The 20,902-nt window shown below is 44.7% G+C and overlaps 1 long non-coding RNA gene across 1 annotated transcript in view; it reads right to left on the bottom strand.

The window, feature by feature from the left end:
• Positions 1-2,804: 2,804 nt before the first annotated feature.
• LOC123354805 overlaps positions 2,805-20,902 on the bottom strand; it is a 58,864-nt gene continuing 40,766 nt past the window's right edge. The window contains exons 2-3 of the long non-coding RNA XR_006574890.1: positions 4,872-5,039; positions 2,805-4,461 (exon numbers count right to left, since the gene is read on the bottom strand). This is a non-coding gene — a long non-coding RNA (uncharacterized LOC123354805). The remainder of the gene's footprint in view (positions 4,462-4,871; positions 5,040-20,902) is intronic.

The raw sequence follows: 20,902 nt of genomic DNA, 5'->3' as shown, positions 1-20,902 counted from the left end.
TTCCTCAGTGTGCTTCTAGCGTTATCTGATGTGCTCTGAACCATGGCGACTTCTCCCTCATGCTCTCAACGCCCCGCCTGCCACCAGCCCAACTTGGAACCCCAAAATGTGAACCCAGCCCCTTCTCTCCAATGTGGAAGGGACTGCATTTGTAGCTAGGACTTCTCTATGAGGGGCTGAATTGAAGCACGCCAAGCCAACATTCCCATTGGGAGACTACAGCAAGAAGACTTGCAAAATCTAGAGCGATTTCCAATATAATCTGATATACCCACAGTCCAATTGTGCCACCCTATTGACCAAGGAAACTGGGAATTTCAAGGCCCTTTCCAATCAGTAACCTGCTCAGACACAGACATGCCCATTTGTGTGTATTGCCAGAAAGTTAAGCCATCTGCTGTTGATTGCATAGCACATGCCCAACACCACTCCTGGTTCTATCATTAATTACAACATAAATTATGTTAAGTTATATTAAAATGACAGTTATATTATACATCTTAACTACCCAGGTTAGGGTAGGGAAAAGGAGACTGTTTGGAACTACTAGAACTCAGAATTGGAAACAATTACTAATTAACTGTAGTCTGGTTGCACTTTGAGGACCCATTCGGGATCAGGGCTCCATTGCATTAAGTGCAGTGTAGATCCAGGAGCAGAAACAGTCCTGCCCCGAAGGGCTTGCAATCTGAAACAAGATGCAACCGTGGGTATAACAGTAGGAAGGACTGGGGAAGGGAGAACTACCACCACGTGATTAGCACCCGTGCAGTCACTGAGGAGGGGTTTTGTGGATTTTTTTGTAAATTAAGATTTAAACTTAATAGCCGTGTGCAAAGATGAACGCAACTAGAAACTTGCAGTGTGAATATTGATTGAAAACTGTGTGCCACAACCTCAGGAAGTACGAGGAAAAAGATGGACTTTGTAGGGTTAAGAATGCCAGTGAACGTGGCTGGCTCACAAGGACAAAGCCAGCAATCTAGGGACACTTCTATAGGTGTCACTATAGGTACAAGCGCGGGGGAACTCAGATGTACCACGCTGAATGACATTAGCTCAGACAGCATGAGCAAAGAGGCATCTTAGTCAGTTCATAAGAAAGTGGTGACAAATATGCTTAATTTCTTCAAATCTCAGCTGATGTACTTTGCCCTTTCAAAGCATAAAGCAGGAGTCAGCACAACACTAATGGTGCTTTAAAAGTATCCTCCATTATGGCATCCCAGACAACAGATATTAAACAAATTCAGCTACAAACACCTTCCCTAACTGAAACGTGCAAATACCTGCTGTTTTCTAGGATGCCTTTGGCAGGAGATGACACTAAGGTACTATTAGGTTGTGCTTTCCATTCTGTTCTCCATGCTGAAGTGGACAGATGGCTATATCTGCCAGAATTCTGCACTCTCCAAGATAAAGGTAAGTGAATCTTAAAGGGTATGAATGTTGATTGGAAGTTTTCTTCTCCTGGCAGTTCCTCTTCCCTATATAAGCACAGCATTTTTCCGTCTTCCTGCTGGTTGAAAACTCTCTACCACCAGGCAGCCATGCTGCTACACCTTTGAACATATAGTGAAAGCCCGGAAGGGGTCTGGGTACATGCACTGCTTCACATGACTCATCCTCTCAAAGATAATATATCATGCTTTATATTCAATATATATCAAATGAATAACACCCCTCATTCCCTTGCTAGGGGGTCTAAGGAAGGCCCTCATCACAATTCTCTCACCTTAATCCATAGGCAGAAAAATAGAAATTTAACATTAAAAATGTAGCAATTACCCATTGATTCCTTTTAGATAAAGCTATTGGTTCTTCAGCTTGCATACACTGCTATTCTTCCCCACAAAAAATCAATTTTCCATTGCACAGGGAGTAGTTTTCAGTTCCCAAATGTGCCTGTAATCCTGGATCTTACAGGAAAAAAGATTCTCTTCTTACGTTCTTGTGTGTAGAGTTAAATGAAAATTTCACAACAAATTTAATTGACATTTAGTCATTTTCCTGCAATACCTGAGCAGGTTGCAATATTCTCATTATTGAGAAGCATTCAAGGAGTTATGCAGGATTAAAAACACACACCACTGCTTTGATAGTATTTTTCTGCAAGTATTCGCTATTCAAGCTGTACTGGTTAGTTGCCATTGGCTTCTAAGGTCAAAGTCTTCTCTTGGTTCATCTGCCTAGAGAATGTGGGAATCTAACTCACTTACAAGACAGGAGGACTTTCCTAATTGATACCTATATTATAACTTGACTATACACAGGTGAAGTGGCTGTTAAGGATTTTGATTGAGTGTAGTTTATCCCTGTTAGCTAAAACAGGATACAAGTCAGAATACTGGAGGATGTGTGAAAATCATGCGAGAAGATTCTTCTAGGGTGCTTCAGAAGAGGGCAAAAGAAGAGGTGTGTGTTTATACATGTAGAATAATGTTCAGGAAAGATTGGGCCAAAATATTTACAGGTGACAATGACAAAGAGGAAACAATTATGCCTCGTGCACCCATGCAATAACAAGCTTCATAGATCCCAATTGCTGTACTTTATGTGCTGTAAATGTGCAACATCTCAAAAATGGCGCTCTTGCTTACGGGCAAACAAAAAAGAATCAATCTGGCAGAGACAGAGCCTCCGAAAGTCATAGTGACAGGACTGGTAGAGACAATATAAAGTGAAGAAAATCAAACATTGCAGAGTGAATAAATATGGCACCAGCAGCTGACCTTCTATAGTATATTTTCACTTGCTCATGAGAAGTTATACAACAGATGGTCTGTTACCACCCCGTTTATTCACTGCAGGATTTGATGTTAACATTATGTTCTCACTAAAATTCATGTTTTGTCAGGAATCCTTCAAAGATTGTGATGTTCTCCTCAGGGCAGCCTAAGCCACTGTGGGACCCCTCCCCACCTGAGCAAGAGTGAGCTTTACTGAAGATTAAGACTGTCAACTCACTGCCTCAGTCTGTCCACATCACGAACTTTAAGACTCTGCCAGTCTTCACCTTGGCTTGGAGGTAAGTGACCCCAGTTCTCAAGTTCCGCAGAGATGTCTCTAGAATCCAGTCCCTCTCACTAGAGGCTCAGAAATTAAGTTTGCTGCCTCTCAAGAGACAGTGTACACAAAATCGCCCGTTAGGCAAGCTAAGGACTCGCCTCTCTACTTCAATAAATAGCACTGAGATTGTTAAAAACCCACTTCTTCTTAGTTTCACTATAAACCAAGAACAGTTTTAAAATACTAAGCAGTGGTAGCAGAAACAGACAACGGTTACAAAGTAAAAGCCACTTTCTAGTGGATAAACACTTGATTCTAGAAGGCTATATCATTGCCTAAAACAGTTTCTCACCCACAGCAAGTTGTCAGCAGCTCCTGCCCTTCAGACCAAGAGGATCCACCATTCACAGGCTCAGAGGGTGCTGTTCCCTATGTCCCGGAAGGGATGGAGAAGGTAAGAGGGAGCAAAAAAACCAAGTCCATTATCTTTATATCAAGAGTCAGGAAGACTTCCTGAGGGTGCAGAGCCTCTCTCCCCTGGGTGCTTATTACATTGTTTCCTCTGTCACTTGTTAGCTGGATTGCTTTGTTTAACTTACTCTACCTGTTATCAAGCTCATCAGACATGTAAATCCTTTGTCTAGGGCAGACTAGCATTTTGGAGGCAGTGCATGAATCATTTTAAGAACTTCTTTCCAGCACACATACCTAATTTGTTATACATACCAACTTACATGTACATGACAATGATATTCGTGACCAGCATGTCACCAGCCTTAATAGGACACCTTACTCAATACACTTTTGGTGTACAATATTATTGTACACAATTGATTCTGTTACTTATTCTTTGGGGTTCAGACACCATGTTCTCCTTCTGGGATGTCTGGACACTGCCACAATCCTAATTTCCCTGGTGTATTTAACATGCTGCTGCTTCTGACTGTAAAGTCCCCTTGAGTTTTGGGGCCCACTGCCTCTGGCAGGCTATGAACTCAATGACATCTACTTCTTCAATAGACCAAGAAGAATTAAGTAATTTTGCTAAAGCTCTGTCAGTCAACAAAAGCTGACTGACAGATGACCAGTCATCTGTTTTACAGCTACCACTTGTTTCTAGCTGGTTATAGCAACCTTATTCCCCCATCTTCATTTGTGGCTCATTTCTGCTCTGCTACCAGGACTTTTCCTTAAGACAAAACAAGTCACTTTCTTTGGCCTCTAACATCCTATATGAAACCACCTTTTTTTGGACACAACCACTGCTCAGACTTTGATTAATGCCTTTGACCTCATGGATCACAGCCAGCCAGGCCATGCTGGCAGACTGCCTGGAATGCTGCAGCAGTCTGTAGGCTGCAGCTGGTTTTCCCTTCTCCTTTCCAATTGCAGAGAACTCCAGGACACATCCAGTTTATACTGACTGCTGGTAGCATTGGAGTTGCAGATACTCTGTCAAGAGAAGATCAATCATTCCATAAATCAAAAAAGAAGAAAGGAGGTGAAAACCCCCAAGGTCATCCTATAAAGTGGCAGTTTATACAAGTGCTATAAGCCAACGAAGTCTACTTTGGACATCTTTTTATACTCCAAAGCCCCAAGGAGCACAGAGACTAACACTAGGTACTACAGCACTCTATAAATATCTACTAGATGAAAATAAAGCACAGCTGCAGCTTTGGCAGAGACCTGGCTTTCTTGTGAGACTCAAGTTCTCTTCACCTCCTTTGCTGGGCTGGGATTCTGGCCACCCTACATATTTTAAAATTAATCCACGTGGCCAGTCTGCCTTCTTCATGGCTCCTAGCTGTATCTCTTCCTTAATGGTGTGTGATGAGTAATTCTGGAGGATGAGTTTCTACCTGTGATTTTCGACACTCCTCTTCATCTTTCACATTTGGTTTCACTTCCAGTCACGTGCAACATCTTTGTGGCCAGCACTGCACACGTTGTGCCTCTCCTGAGGCATGCTGCACGGCACTGGTTCCAGAATCCACGCATGAAGGAAGCATATCCCCCTTCCCCGGCTCCTGAATTAAAATAACCTCATGGGTTAGAGTTGAAGAAATACCCCCACCCCCACACACACACACACTATTTATTCTCTCCCCTTTCAGAGCCTTGGTATTGCTAGTCAAAGGAACATGAGAGCAAAGTAAAGCAAGACACTGCTGTAAGTGAGCTAAATATAAATGAATGAAATGCAGCATCTGCCAGGTCTGAAGTTGTTGTCCATTAGCTGTTCCTCCCTCCCCTCTGAATAAAGGATCGCTTTCAGAAGCCCCCTAAAATGTCCTAATGGGTGTTCGTAGCAGTTGGTCAAAGAGGGAACAAGATGAGGAACAGCCACATGGATTTTTTAAAATGCTCTTTTTCTGGACCAAAAAGGCTACATTCCACTTATTCTGCTTTAGAAACACTACGGCACAATCTTAATGAGGCTTAATGTAGGAGGAAATAGCTGTCCTAAAAATAACGTGGAACCGGTGAAGTAATGACATTATTAGCAAACTCCAGAGTTGAGGGATTTTAAACACTTTTGACTAGACATTTACTTTTAGTACAAGATGTATCCCGGAGATCTATTATACTTGTCAGCCCAAGCTGGGGTTACAGAAGAATTAAAGTGAAGCCCAGTGATGCTTCCTGTAATCAGGTTTTTGCATCATCTGCACAGATCAGTTTCTGACTCAGATCTCCATCAGTTCTGCTTCAAAAGGAAATGGGCCTCCCCTATGGACCCATGCTACAGTTTAAACTTCATTACAGAACAAGTCCGGGGTGAAGGTGAGGACAGTGGAATGAGATTAGATGGACCCAAGGAGCCCCCGCCAGGGAAGAGCTAAATTTGTAACAGGACACATCTTCTGAAGCCCCCGGCATGCCCATTCCCCATTGATTTTATAATGGAGGCTAAGAGGAGCCATCTTTCCAGATGCTTTCCTTAACATACCTCCCCCTTCTCATCAAAAACGAACAAAACAGAACGGGCAAGCTCTTAAACGGCATACGTAGCTCCAGTCTTTTCAAAATGCACCTCCAACAGGATCCCCTGCCCAGCTCCCTGCCTCAAATCAGTGATTTGCTAAGAAAGTTTCCCAGACTGTAAAAGCCACAAGATGTTGCTGCCGCCTGGGTCACTGCTTTTGGGGGGGGGAGAAGAGGGGGATAAGCAGGCCAGAAAATGCACAAGCTACCCATTTTTGTTACTTAATAGAAAGTGACTGGGCCTTCTGATTTAGCCTGGTTTAAGTCAGGACTAACTTGCCTGGGGCTAGCAGAATCTCACTGGTGGGAAACTGGTCTGAGTAAAAACAGGCCCTTCAGCTTTTCTGTGGCAACATCGACATGTTTTGTTCAAGTAACCTGGGTGCTTCCAATGCTCTAATTACTACTTTTCCCTCCCATTTTAATATTCTGCCTCAGAGGCCCATCATAACCAGATGTGTCTCATTCCAGGACTTCACAGGTATCAGACTGTGCTAAAAACACCCATGGGACCCCAAGCACATGGGCCTCTTTGGACAGAAACTGAGACCTGCATGCCTTGCATGCACTTGCCCAGTGCCAGCAGTCCGAGGACATGTAATGTCAACTGTATTGCACCCATACAACTCTCACCTGGGTAACAAACATGGTGGCAGTGGTGGGTTGCAGAGAAAAACTGAATTTTTAGTTTAAAATTCCGTTGGGCCTCCACAACTTTCCTCCAGAACAATACGAGAGAAACACCAGCTTTATTGACCACAGGCCAAATGGAGAGAAGGCCCAGATGTTGTGTTAAACACACACTGCAACCCCCCTACCCAGTCCTGCCACCATCACAGCCCCTCTGCACACTCCCACAGAATGGCAATACCCATCGTGATCCTTCACTTGGAACCAGTTAACACTCACTCATCTTTCTCATCTCTCCTTTGCCATTACAGATATGCTCAAGTCTCCAGTAGAGCTCAGACATGTCCAGTAAACCCATGAGTACTCGGTGAAGAACTCCTACGTGGTGGATAAAGCCAAGGATCAGTACAAGAGGAAACAACCTTGGCTTGGCTCTGAAGAGGACGCACAGGGAAACACAGGGCATATGCAGATCTACCTTGGCCTGAAGTTACCTAATGTAAGTGAGGTAGTGCTGTGTAACAGTCTGAACAAGGAGACGGACTTCTGGGTTCCAGCTCCATCTCTGACTCAATGAGCAAGTTGTTTTGTGTCACTTAAGCAGCTGAGAAATGGGAATGAAACAGCAGTTACTGTACCTGCTGGGGGCACTAGGGGGTTTAATTTAGGTGTCAGTTAGGCTCCAAGACCCTCACATGAAAGTCATTATACAAGCATTAGAGCAAATTATATGTGGGTTCCTAGAAAAATTCTTGGAAGCTGTTGGGTTCACAAGCAGCCTGTGAGGAACTGGCAGCACACTCCTACTGTTGGTGCAATCAAGTACATAAGCCCTTATTTTTCTTAATTACTCCTGATATTTCACTCATCATGCTGTCAGCTTCCTCCAAGAACAGCAATAAATAGTGCTTCTCATCTTGTGTCCTTAGGGGACGCTTGCTATTTACTCCTGTGATGGGCAAGACATCGTGACTAATTAGGAAAAATGGTGGCCTACTTGCACCCAAACAGAAAAAACGGTCAGTTTCCTTATTCAGAGGGAGACTGTCAGTCTTCTCTGATGATTCAGTGATTGTTTCCTGGGCACCAGCCACTTGCAAACGTAAAGTGCCTTTGTTTCTCCTCTGAAAACTCAATGTACCAAGGGATAAGCTGGGTGAAGTAATTTTCTTGGACTACTTTCTGTTGGTGAGAGACAAGCTTTTGAGCTACACACAGGGGCAGCTCCAGGCACCAGCGCAGCAAGTGTGTGCCTGAGGCAGCAAGCCACGGGGGGCGGCCTGCTGGTTGCTGAAAAAGGTGGCAGTCAGGCAGCCTCCTTCAGTGTTTCTGCAGGAGGTCTGCCGGTCCCGTGGCTTCGGCGGTGGACACGCCAAAGGCATGGGACCGGCCGACCTCCCACAGAAATGCTGCAGAATCTGTGTCAGCGGCGGACTGCCTGCAGGTGTGCCACCGAAGGCTGCCTGACTGCCATGCTTGGGGCAGCTAAAAAAATAGAGCTGCCCCTGGCTACACAGAGATCCCCCTCTAGTCTGGGAAAGGTACTCCAAGCCTCACAACTAACTGCAAGGTGGAACAGATTGTTTAGCGTAAATAGCTAGCACACATCCTAGGGGACCATTCAAAATAGAGCAGCCTGTTAACACCTCTGCAGTCATAGGACAAAGAAGGGGTTAGTGGGTTACACATTGTAATAAGCCCTAAATTCATAGCTTAAATTAATACCTCTGGTCGACACTAAAAATCAGACTGAAAAGAGACTAGAATGTAGTAGATTTCCATCCTCCCCATCTTAATAGTCACATTGGGCCTAGTTTAACATAGAACAAAGGAGTAGGTGGGCAGAAGATATAGTCGCGTTTACATCAGCATATACTCCTCCTGCCACCTCCTCTGCCACACATGCTGTGATCATGGAGATGTAATCTAGGGTCAGCATTTAAATGGGCAACTGCTTCAGGATTTGTAAATGCTTCCAATTAAAAAGGAAACAAAATTAATCTATAAGTTGCTTCCATCAGAGGAAAACATATGCAGTGTTTTCCTGGCTCCTGGTGCCCTCTGAGAAAAGATGCATGTTGAGTAAAAAGGAAATAGAAAACATGCACAGATGTCAACTAGCACTAATGATTTATAACCTACCCCCCGAATGGCTCTATCGATGCACAAAAAGCATGCAGAACCCAGAACCAATGCAGTTTACTAGGGCACCAGGGTGGGGAGATAGGGAAGCGGGGAAGCAGGGTTCCTTTGTTCCTCAGATTATGGAGACAGCACTCTTGTTACCAAGTGGTTAGGGTTTTGTTGAAACCCGTTCCCACTGACACGCAATTGAGGTTGGGCAGAGTAGAAACCTTTTGTCTGAAAACTAATGAGGACAAAAAACTCCCATTGTCATGGTCATGCCAGCGCATTGCCTGGGATTTTTGCAATCTATTGTGCACTGTCACATTGGGTGAAAGTTATTTGTTTGCAAATTCTCCCTCTGGACACCAGCCCATTCTAAATAAGCTGTCTGACTAACCAGGGCAGGCAGTAAAACAAGAGAAAAAGGGGATGGGGGAACCTCCTGTTTGATAAATTGATGCCAAATGGAGATTTGGCAAGTTTCAGAACCTGGAATTAAAAAACCAAACCAAGCCACAGAAAAACCATACAGAACACAGCCACACAAGCTCACGTGTAGCAGGCGAGTACAGCTGGAGTGGTGCTGTCTCCAGTCCACTGCATTAGCTGGTGGAACACTAACAGACTTGAATACCTGGAAGTATGCCAGACATTGGGAGAACAAACTTTCTGCACGAGTGGCTCACGGATCTAGGCGCTCTGATAGCGTGCCAGGGCTGCCTGCATTTCCTGCGTTCCCACCCATCCTGCTTTTGGGCTTGTGCCTAATCAATGGTGTTGATGGTACAGGGAGCACAGAACAGCATGGGAGTGAATAGATTCTTTTCAGGGCTGCAAACAGAGGGGGTGAGAACTGGGTGAGCAGATGAAGATTAGGAGCACCAATGATGGCATAAGGACCAGGAACTGTTTCGTGAATGGCTTTGCCTCTTCAAGAGCAACTGGAAAGGATCATGACTACTGAGCCCATAAAACATTTACAAACCAGATATGCACTCAGTTTGCACAGAATTTCACAAGTGGCTGTTGTGTAAATTGGGCTTTGGCTTGCTCAAGAACCCATACAACTTTGTCACAATTGCACTATGTCTCTCAAGATGATCATGTGTCATGGAGGTTTTGCCTTGTAAAATTAGAGTTATGTTTTCAGTGGCTGGAATGCAACACATGCCTGGGAGCTAAAGAACTGAGCAGTTCTCAGCCCCAACTCACATCCCCACTTGGGCTAGGACACTGGGCTGAGATGCAGCAGGATCCACAGCTGAATTTTCAAAGCATCTCCATTGCATGTGTAATGATGCTACAATGAGAGGTCAGCAAGGATTTGAACCTGGAACCTTCCATCAGCAAAGCTAAAGGAGTAACTCCTAACAGCAGGAGACGTATCTATGTGCACCAGCCATCAGAGGGACACAGTTTGCCTTCAAAAACAAACATGCCTAGAGGGCTTCAAGGCTTCCAAGCTCCACACCAGCTTTCATCTAAGATCTCACATCTTCCCTTTCCCTCTTGGCCCACCAAGGCCCCGTTTCATGTCCCTTCCCCTCTCCAAGCATGGAACTACTGCCCTGTATGCCAGAGGGCTTCCTCCATTGCTTATGCAAATGCCTGTGAACACCAAGCTGTGGCAGTCAGCCGTCCGCAACCCAGCATCCCATACAACAAGGAAGAGAGAAAGAAAACAATACTGAGCTAACACCTTCCTCTGGGTCCCAGGGGAGTCTCCTCCTCTGTGTCTGCCTCTTATGCCCTGGTTGACCCTGCAGCAAGCTCCAGGCAACCTGAATTCAACACCTGTGTGGTGCACACTACAGGAACCAGGCCTCAAATTGCAGTTCTCAGGTTCAAGACTCCATTTTGCCTTGCTCAGCATCACACATAGCTGGTGCTTAAAGTAAAACAAGCTGGTTTTTCAGGCCGGTGCCCTTTGGTGGAGCTGGTTAAAGACAACAAAAAGTGGGGACAAATCTCTTTTTTAGGAAGGGGAAAAAATACCTAGAAAAATCTGTCCCCTCCATCCTCCACACAGAGACCCCGCTCAGTTCAGTACAGCTGGACGGAATGCCTGGTTTGGAGATATGGTTTCATACAGTAGCCCAGTAAATTAAATTAAAGCTATTTACTCTGCATTTACAGGCTCACAAATAAATCTCAGGAAGCATTTTACTGAGCTAGGTGGGGAAAAATGTGTTTTCTGGGCCAGATATAATAAACAAGAGCAAAAACCTTCTCATGATTACTTATTAGCTAGGGGGAAAGGGAGCTGTGAATCAGCCTAGCTGGAATAATGCTACAAGGAGTGGCGGAATGCGACACTTTTCCCTTCTCATTTGCAGGTAACAAGGAGGAACAAAATGGTCTTTTTTTATGCAAGGAAAAAGCTCTCCTGAGTGTGTCTGGCTGAAATTTGCAGCATTGCCTTCATTTTAACTGAGCGCCATGGGTCACTGGAACCCGTTCAAGTTATAGCAGCATGATCATCCCAGTCTGTATTTGTGTTTAAGTGGCTGATTGGGTTCTGTTTGGCCTGCCTTCTGCAATGTAGCAAGGTGCATTAGTAGGGAAATCAATAGCCCTTTACAATGTGAAATTTACTGGCAGACCCGGGGCGGGGTCGAGATAAGGGATATAGTAACAGCAGAGAAAACACAGCAAAATTGACACAGGGAAGCAGGTGGAAGGGGAGTGAGTGTCCTTTGCCAAAGCAGCCAGCTGCCCTTATTTAGAAAGACATTATTCCACAGCCATGATCCAATACACTATGCCTTACAGTACGGCATACTGGGGCCAGATTTTTCATGGTATTAAGGTGCCTAAGTTCCATGGATGTCAACTGGAAGTAGGTATCTTTAAAAATCCAGCCATAGGGGTTGGAGGAAAATGGAAGCCTCTTTGGGCTACGCATTGCACAGAGTATTACCCCCAGTGCTAGTATTACCAGCCCCAAGAATTCAGAGAGAGGCTCTCCCCCCCACCAAAAAAAATCACAAGATTGGCTTAATCATGAGGGTTTTTAAACACACATTTTGGTTTATTTATATTTGAGCCTTAAGTTGGGTCATACTTTCCACCTTGTCTCCACAGTTGTCAAGGGCTGGGAATGTCTGTCCCCCACCCCCCAGCAAATCTCAAGTTGTGTGTTCGCAACTCCAGGATCTGAGGCTTCAACACCATCAAATACTGAGGGACTCAGCTTAATTTCAACACTACTGCTGCCCCCAAAAGCTTACAAACTAAGTAGAGCAGGCAGACAGGAGCACTGGCAGCCTTTTTGGCACCCTAGGCAGCGGAAGGTCCCGCCCCCAAAATGGCACCCCCAACAGAGGACGACGAACATCCGGCCGCCGCAGTCGCTGCCCCCAATGTTAGCACCCTAGGCTACCGCCTAGGTCACCTAATGGGTTGCACTGGCTCCGGGCAGACAAAGAGCAGGGAAAAGGGACAGTGCAGAGAGTTATAGGTTTGCCAACTTTATGGAGTTTATTTTAATTCTTGGGGCAGCTGTTAGGAGGGGGTTAGAGGGAAGCAGATGAGGTGAAGAAGTTGTGAGGGAGAAGATGGGAGCCAACAGCCAATCAGTCCTGAGTCAAAATTGTAACAAGAGTCATAACATTCAGTGCCCAAGGGTCCCTACTGACTTCAATTTCTCTGTGCCACTGGAGTTTCACTTGTCCCCAAGGCCACATGGAGGCACTGCATGGGTCCCCGTGACCCCAGAAGGGCGAAGGGGTCACCCTGCACAGTTGGGCTTCAGAGGCCACTGAAAGGAAAAGTTCCCTTAGCCCTCCGCCTTTGATGTTGCAACCCTGATAAGATGGGCTCCTTGTGTCCGAGTTAGTGCTACTGCAGCAAGGATTACTACAACCATGTTGCTACAGTAATATTTTGATAAGGACATGTCCCTTGACATGTTCTGTAGGAGAAGTGTGCATGCACATTTTGACTGCCACTCTGTGTTAAAGGGGCAGGGAATGGAATAGCAGGGAAGCCCAACAGGGCAGGAATGAAGTGAACTGCAGAGCTTCCAGTGGGGGCCCAATGTGCTAAAATAGAAGTGGTGCTGCAAGCCTGTTTTAAGAGATTTCATAGAAACATAGAAATGTAGGGCTGGAAGGGACCTTAAAAAAAATAATCAAGTCCAGCCTCCTGGTCTGAGGCAGGACCAAGTAAACCTGAAACATCCCTGACAGTTGTTTGTCCAGCCTGTTCTTAAAAGCCTCCAGTGACGGAGATTCCACAACCTCCCTTGGAAGCCTATTCTAGATCTTACCTACCCTTATTTCTTAACATCTAACCTAAATCTCCCTTGCTGCAGATTAAGCCCATTACTTCTTGTCCTGCCTTCAGTGGTTAGAGAACAATTGATCACTCCTCTTTATAGCAGCCCTTAACATATTTGAAGATTTCAGATAACAGTCTTTTCTCAAGGCTAATTATGTCTCTTAGCCTTTCCTCATAGGTCAGGTTTTCTAAACCTTTTATCACTTTGTTTCTCTCCTCAGACTGATTAATTGGACACAATCCTCCAGCTGGAGGTCTCACCAGTGCTGCATAGAGTGGGACAAAACCTCCTGTGTCTAACATACAACATTCCTGTAAATATACCCTGAAATGACACTAGCCTTTTTTTGCAACTGCATCCCATTGTTTACTCAGATTCCATCTGTAGTCCACTATAACCCCCAAATCCTTTTCAGCAGTACTACCATCAAGCAAGTTATTCCTTATTTTGCAGCTGTACATTTGATTATTTCTTCCTAAGTGAAGTTCTCTGCACTTCTCTATTGAATTTCATCTTGATGGTATCAGACCAAATACTTCAATATGTCAACATTTTGAATTCTAATGCTGTCCCTCAATATGCTTGCAACCCTCCGAGTTTGGCATCATCTACACATTGTCAGTATCCTCTTTACTCCATTATCCAAGTCATTAACAAAAATATTGACTAGTACCATAGCCAGGACTGGACTCGATACACCCTCCCAGTTTGTCAGCAAACCATTGACGACTACTTTGAATAGAGTTTTTCAACCAGTTGTGCACCCACCTCACTCTAATTTCACCTAGATTAGATTTCCCTAGTTTGCTTATGAGAATGTTGTGTGGGACTATGTCAAAAGCCTTTTAAAAAGCTCAGCTCAGATGAAGCATCTGGTATTTGGCAAAAACCCAGCTTTTAAACCCAATTTTCCAGATGGGCTCCCTTAAACAGGAGATCAGATGGCTCCCTGCAAGGTCCCAACAAGCCACCATCTCGGACAGGATTAGAACTTGGGGTCTGCTTGTCATCTAGATCCTTACTCCTACCATTAGACCATATTGCAGGAGAATGTAGGAAGCTACCACCTGAAGTCAGTGTAGAGCTTATTGTTTTGCAAATCCAAGTAGAGACACTGAATCAATACAGTACGTACCAAAAGTCATTTGTTCCCTTTTTAATTCAAACTCCAGCTCCTAGGCTTCAGGCGTTTATATTTTGGAAGAGGGCAGCTGCTGGTTAAAATAAGCAATAAGCAGCTCATTATATTCAAGGTTAAGTCTGTTATTAAAAATCTTTCAGTTTTTGGCACAACTACCCCTTATGAAAACCACCACTACAGTAGGCGGACAGACTGTATGAAATTACAAAAGGTTCCCAAAAATCATCGTCGACAGGAGCCCATCCTCTGCCAGGCCCCTCACTAGTTAGGGTAAGGACCAAATGTGGATCCCAGATGTTTTTCAAAGATTTCCTCCTCGATGGTATGTGGACATAAAGTTTCCTTAATAGCATAGCTTTGTTTGAGATCTCTTGATCATTCCTCAAATCCCAGAGGTAAGGTTAGTTTCCATCTTCCAATGATGCTGATCAAAGCTATTCCTGCAAGCAAAATTCTGGCAGATATTTGTCCCAGCTCTGCACTGGTCCATCTGGCACACAACAGCAGCAGCACTTTGAGTCCAGTCTCCCAGTGCTGGGTAAACATTAGACAAGTCTATTGCCAGCCCTGTGTATTAGCAGATGAGCAAAGCAGGATGAGATCATACCTGAGTGCCGCATTTTAGGCACCTAATACACATTCACCTGGTAAGTTACCTGATTTTCAAGGCGCTGAGCAAATCCCACTTAAATCAATAGAAGTTGTGAATACTCAGCACCTCTGAACATCAGCACAGTCATTTAGGTGCTCAACTTTAGGCAAGTCAGACTGGAAAACTGGTTTAGCCTGGGCAATTTGTCCAAAAGTAACACGATCAACAAGAATAGAATCCAGGGGGTCTCATCTCCCAGTCTCTGCTAGTTAGGCCAGAGCCTTTGACAGCCCCCTGTCCACCAGGTTCAATATCACAAACACACAAATAGGAACAGCCCAGTATCTTTCTCCTGTAGTGGCTAGCACCAGCTGCTTCAAGGACAGTGCAAACAACCCTTCAGTAGGCAGGTGTGGGACAATCTGGTCTCAAAGTTTTCATCCGGATCCCTAACAGTTCAAGATTGGTTTCAGCCCTGGAGCAGGAGGGTTTATATCCCTTCTCATTCTTTTTGTTAGCACTTGCATTCCAAATCTTCATTCAGTAGACTCAGAGCCCTCTATACTTGCACCATGAACTGTCAAAACATAACCGCCCCCTCTCCATTTTCCTTTGCACTTTAAAAAAGGTTGCATTATTGTGCAAAGTGTTTCAGATGCCATGTTTTGCAACAATGGGTTTCTGCTTGTCTCACCCTCTGGTTTACACAGATGTCTACAAATCATTTGTGTGTGAAGCTGTGTAATTAATCATGATGCAGCAGGTCTTATCTGGTCTACTCACAAACATGCACAGTGAAATGTCACCACTTTCAACACACCACTCCTTTGAAGCACAGAGACTGTGTGGGGCATATGCAGGGAGTCTAGCTGTAGATATTGGTTAATCAGTATGGCATCTGCAGCAAGGCAGAGATTTTATTTGGTGATAATCAGGCTCCAGTAGCTGTGTCTTCAGGCCATAGTTGTGCAGTTTAAGTTTGGCTGGTGCTGCCAGGCCAGGGGTCTGAACAGCAAGCCTGACAAAACAAATGGGAGGACCTGCCATGGCTCAAAGTGCATCAGAAGGGAGCTCGGAAGTTTCCTGTCCATTCCACAGCAGGAGCAAAATTTCAGGGCAATACTGAGAATTAGCAAGTTTCATTTGAAAAGCAAGAGGTGGCAAGGAAAAGACTGGAGGTGGGGATGAAAGGAAGCTCCTGCACTCTGGCCCAAAATAGTCCAGAACTGTTGACTTTCAGGGTGAGCTACAGGACCTATTGATTTTCATGAGGGGGCGGAGATGGAGATATACCCCAACATACAGGGGTGCTAGCATTTCATTACAAACTGCTGCTTGGTAGAATGAGCTGGACTGGAAAGACTGGACCATGTATGTAGGTTTGTAGCTGTACAATAACTGAAAGGGCACTCACAGCCCATGCATGGGTTGCTTTATTTTTCTAAGGGTAAAGAAAACCAACTTGTGAAAGAATATACAGGAGAGAAGAATTTACTGTTTTTATTTCCTCCTGTGCCTCAGTGCCCAGCTCAGCCCTGTCCCATCTTGTCCTCCAGGAACAACCCAGAATCCCACTTCCCAGCTCAGCCCTGTTCTGCAGTACTGTAAGGTTCTCATTTCCCTTCTTAGTCTCTCCACCTCAGGAAGACACTTGCCACAACCAGATTCCCTGGGTAAGCATCTTCCCTAGATGACTCAGTGCACAGTGGCATTAAAAGACTTGGTAAGCAATGCCCTAATTCTAGGCTGTCTTCTTTAACTCTTCAGGATGGGGAGGGGGGTTGGGGTGAGAGCTGGAGCCTGTCCTAAGCCCTGCTTCACTTGTTTGGCTTCTATTCAATCAGCCACTAGTTCATTTACTTGTCATGACTCCTGTCTGTGAATCAGGCACCCCATGTGCAAAGCAAACAGAACAGCTGTGCAGCAAAGTAGTCCACATCTCCTAGGGGTGAGCCATGAGCTAGGAGTACTGCTCTGTCAGTGCTGTAAGCCTTGCTTTCCAAGCTCTGGACTTGGCACCATGATTCTCCTGAGTCTGTGCTTGGACTTGTTCCTGGAGTCATTCCTCAACTCCAATTCCTCCCTTAGGGTGGAATAAGCAATATGTCTAGTCTCACCTTTTGTTGAAAAAAAGTTTTACCAAAACTTTTACACCAGATCTAACAAAGGCCAAGTTTGGAATCTGTGTTGATTCTCATAGGCCAAATTCAGAACCTGACAGCTCCATTAAAGTCAATTATTTTGCCCCAATGATCCCAGAGGTTTCAGTTCTGGTGCTTAAATGGAACCCTCACCTCCCCAAGGGAGTTAATCTCCCAAACAAGTTAGAGCACAAAAGCATCCTTCCTCATCTCAAACCTATTGATCTATGGTAATTATCAGCTGTTTATTAGGACAATGGATCAGAGGTAGAGAGTGGGGAGAGAATTCCTTAAAGTCCGTACCTCTCCTCCTCCCATACCCACCTTTTCAGCCTCAACATCAAAGGGAGATGTTTCTTTGTGCTCTTGCACCAAACATGATCCACATCAGTAACAATTTGAGTTCTCTCTTTTTAATAAGACTCATTGTGCAAATGAACACTATAATAAAGAGTACGTAAGACAAAGACTTCCCTTTGGAAACAGGAGATGAAAGTGCAGGGATCACATGAACACAGAGAAAGCAAGTCTAGTGCTGCTTTTCCAATTATTGTGCACTCACTGCTCTATTTTGTTGCCCTCACTCATTTCAATCAGATTTCAGCACAGTCTTTACCCGTTATGAATCAAAACCAGAAGGGCTTGGATCTTGCTGCAAAGAAACCCTTTGATAAGCTTGTTACAGACGCTAGACAGATGTGGTTTGCAGGGTGCTTTTCTTGGAATGGTATTACAAATGGATGCTACCACCCTAGAAAGTAGCAGGATTTACCAGGCAGCACTGTGGGTTGGGCTGGGGGAAGAGATTTGGGCAAGGGAGGGAGAGGTTCAGTGGAGTCAGAGTTTTACTCCTTGCAGTCAACTGTTGTGTCACTACAACCAGAGGGAGAATCGAGAGAATAGGGAAGGTAATATTTGACATGGGAGATTATATTTAATAGAATCCCTGTTTTAAGTGCCTTTAATGGAAGCATTGAGGAAGCAGGATGACTGATCTAATCCATCTCCCCAGACACACAGGAGGGGGAATAGAACACACAAGATGTAGGCTGCTGAACAATCTACTATTGTAGTCTTAAAAATAATATCCCGTATTACAGCCATCATCCAGGAATGAAACGCATGGCTGCTGAGCAGGCTGATGCAGTGCCCCTTTGGTTTAGGGATGCATTTGATGTCGGTTTGTGCCTTGAGCAACCCAGAGCCGCAGCATTAACCCAGTTCTGAATCACTGTTACCTGAGAGTGTCTCCACTTACTCCCATGTGAGCAAGATCAAAGCACTAGGTACACAGCAGCTTTGTGTCCTACCCTCTATCAGCTGGGTCTCCAGGCACTTCTTCCTCTGCTAAACAAACAGGGTCCGATTCTGTTATGAATACCACAGCAAGGCTCCTCCAGGCCTGCTCTGTACCCATAGCCCATATTAGACTTGGTCCTTTCAATTCAGGGAGAAAGGCTCCATTTAGGATGAATAGCTATAGCCCTGCAGGTCAGATCTCAATTTAAGCTTAACAGGTATTAGCTGAAAGCATGAATGAAAAATCCTGAAAAGAATCCCTTTGGAAGGCTAGAGCGCTACACTAGCAACAACAAAACCCAACACAATTCGAGTTGCAGTTTAAAAGAAAGCCACTCCCTGCTAGTTTTGAGAGGTGCCAAGAAACAAGGGTTTGAGCTTGCAACAGCTCAGCTGAAAGAAGGCATCTCCATCAGCACAGGGCCCTATAATATTCTGCTGGGGGCCAGATCAGCACTGACAGAAAAATCACTCCTACTAACTGAGCAGCACCATTCCCTGAAACATCCTGGATTCTCCTTGGAGGTCTCTGATCCAAACACTTATCAGGCCTGACTCTGCTTCAGCTTGTTACTGAAGAGATCACAGCCTGAGGTAGAATGGCTGCAGGCCATATTATTCCTGCCATAAGGGCAGCTAGGGGCTTGTACTTTGCTGTTATATGTATACACTTCTTAAAAGCATTTGAAGTCAACCAAACCCCTCCTGAAGTTAGAAAAGTTACCGGTAAGTTCACCTCCTCAAACCCTTTTCTCTCTCAGATCCCCTGCTGATGCCTCTGCACTCCAAGGTTTCAGCCAGAGCCAGAAGAGCAAAAATACCACAATAAAGTCTGTAAACACCATGTGTGCAGCCTAATTACACACAGAGATGGGTTTCAGAGAGTTTGGATAAGCAGTATCTAAACTGGGCTTTTCTGCTTTGAACACTGAGGGGCTCTTCTAGCCACAATATCTGACACACAAACCACAGGTTAACAAAATACATAATGGAATATAACCTTCAGGATTAAATTTATTGGTACCAATAGTGACACAGAAAAGGCAACAGGGATAAGCACATGGGCAGGGAGAAGGAGAATCAACTACCTAAAAAGGTTTCAGAGTAGCAGTCATGTTAGTCTGTATCCACAAAAAGAACAGGACGACTTGTGGCACCTTAAAGACTAAGGAATTTATTTTAGCATGAGCTTTCGTGAGCTACAGCTCACTTCTTCGGATGCATAGAATGGAACACACAGACAGGAGATATTTATACATACAGAGAACATGAAAAGGTGGAAGTATGCATAAAAAGTTGACGTAATAGCTAAATAAATTTGTGCTTCTCAGACGTTAAGGTCAAAGGGACCATCATGATCTAGGTCTGATCTCCTGCACATCGGAGGCCACAGAACCTCACCCACCCACTTCTGTAATAGCTCCTCACCTCTGGCTGAGTTACTGAAGTCCTAAAATCATGTCTTCAAGACTTCAAGGTACAGAGAATCCACCATTTACACCACTATAAAACTCCAAGTGACCCATGCCTCATGCTACAGAGGAAACTAACCAGGGTCTCTGCCTGACCTCCTAGCAACAGCAGTTACTGTCAACCAAAAACTACTTCCAGAGTATCTTGTTTAAAAATATTCAGAAACAGTTGGAAGGCATTTGAGATATATTTCATCACAACTTCTCAAACCAAGGCATTGTCTAGGAGCTAGGCAAGGATCAGCCTTACTTTGAAGGTGGGGAAGCTAAGTGCAGAGAGATGAAGTGATTTGCCCAAAGTCACTCAAGAAGCCAGATCTCACCATCCAAATGTTTGTACTTTAAATAAGCACAAGGCCATCCTTCCGTGCAAGGCACTGAACTGGGAATCAAGAGATGCAGACTCAATTCCAGGGTTTGCCACAGACTTCCTCTGACCTTTGGTGACTCACCCTCTCTCTCTGCTCCAGTTCCTGCACCTGTAGAGTGGGAAGACTTGCTTTCTCCCACCCTTTGTCTTATCTAGTTAGATTATAAGCTCTTTGGTGCAAGGTCTATCCCTTACTCTTTGCCACATGCTACACTGGGGCCAGGAGGTGCTACTGCCACACACCATCACCACCTGCTGACAATTAGAGGAATGTGGCCCATTCAGGTCTCCAGTTCAAAGTGATCCACAATTTTCAAGTTATTCAAGACTTGTGCCAGCTGGACTTAAAGGCCTGGTTCCTCCCAGCAAACTCCTTTAGTGCTAGCCTCGTCATAGTCCTGTCCCATGCTCTCTGCTCTCTTGGTGCAAGAGCCTTCCTGTCATCTCAAACTGCTTCCCTATATCTTAGATTACTCTATTCTTTATTGGCTCTTACCCCCCCATTGCTGTAGTATCAGCATACCTTCCAGTACTGCATTGAACAATGTGACTAACATCTCTCATGCATGATTTGGTGTCTCATCCTCTCCCTAAAATAAAAAAACAGGGGAGGACTGTGTTAGTGAAGAGTGTTTTAATAGGTTACCTCAAACCCACATATCCATGCTGCTCTTTTTATGTCTGAGAAGGTAGGTCAAAAAAGTGCACCTTACACATGAAGTGGAAGGTGCTGAGACAAGAGATGGTCCTTCATTCTTGTGAGAATTTGTTCCACAGTCTCAGACCAGGCCCTGAAAAGCTTTGTCTCCTCCGCAGACACCTTCTCTCAGATCTCTGCTCTTCAACTTTTT

This window comes from Mauremys mutica, chromosome 22, assembly GCF_020497125.1.
Source record: "Mauremys mutica isolate MM-2020 ecotype Southern chromosome 22, ASM2049712v1, whole genome shotgun sequence".
NCBI classification, from domain to species: Eukaryota; Metazoa; Chordata; order Testudines; family Geoemydidae; genus Mauremys; species Mauremys mutica.
This window is presented reverse-complemented; position numbering and strand designations above follow the sequence as displayed.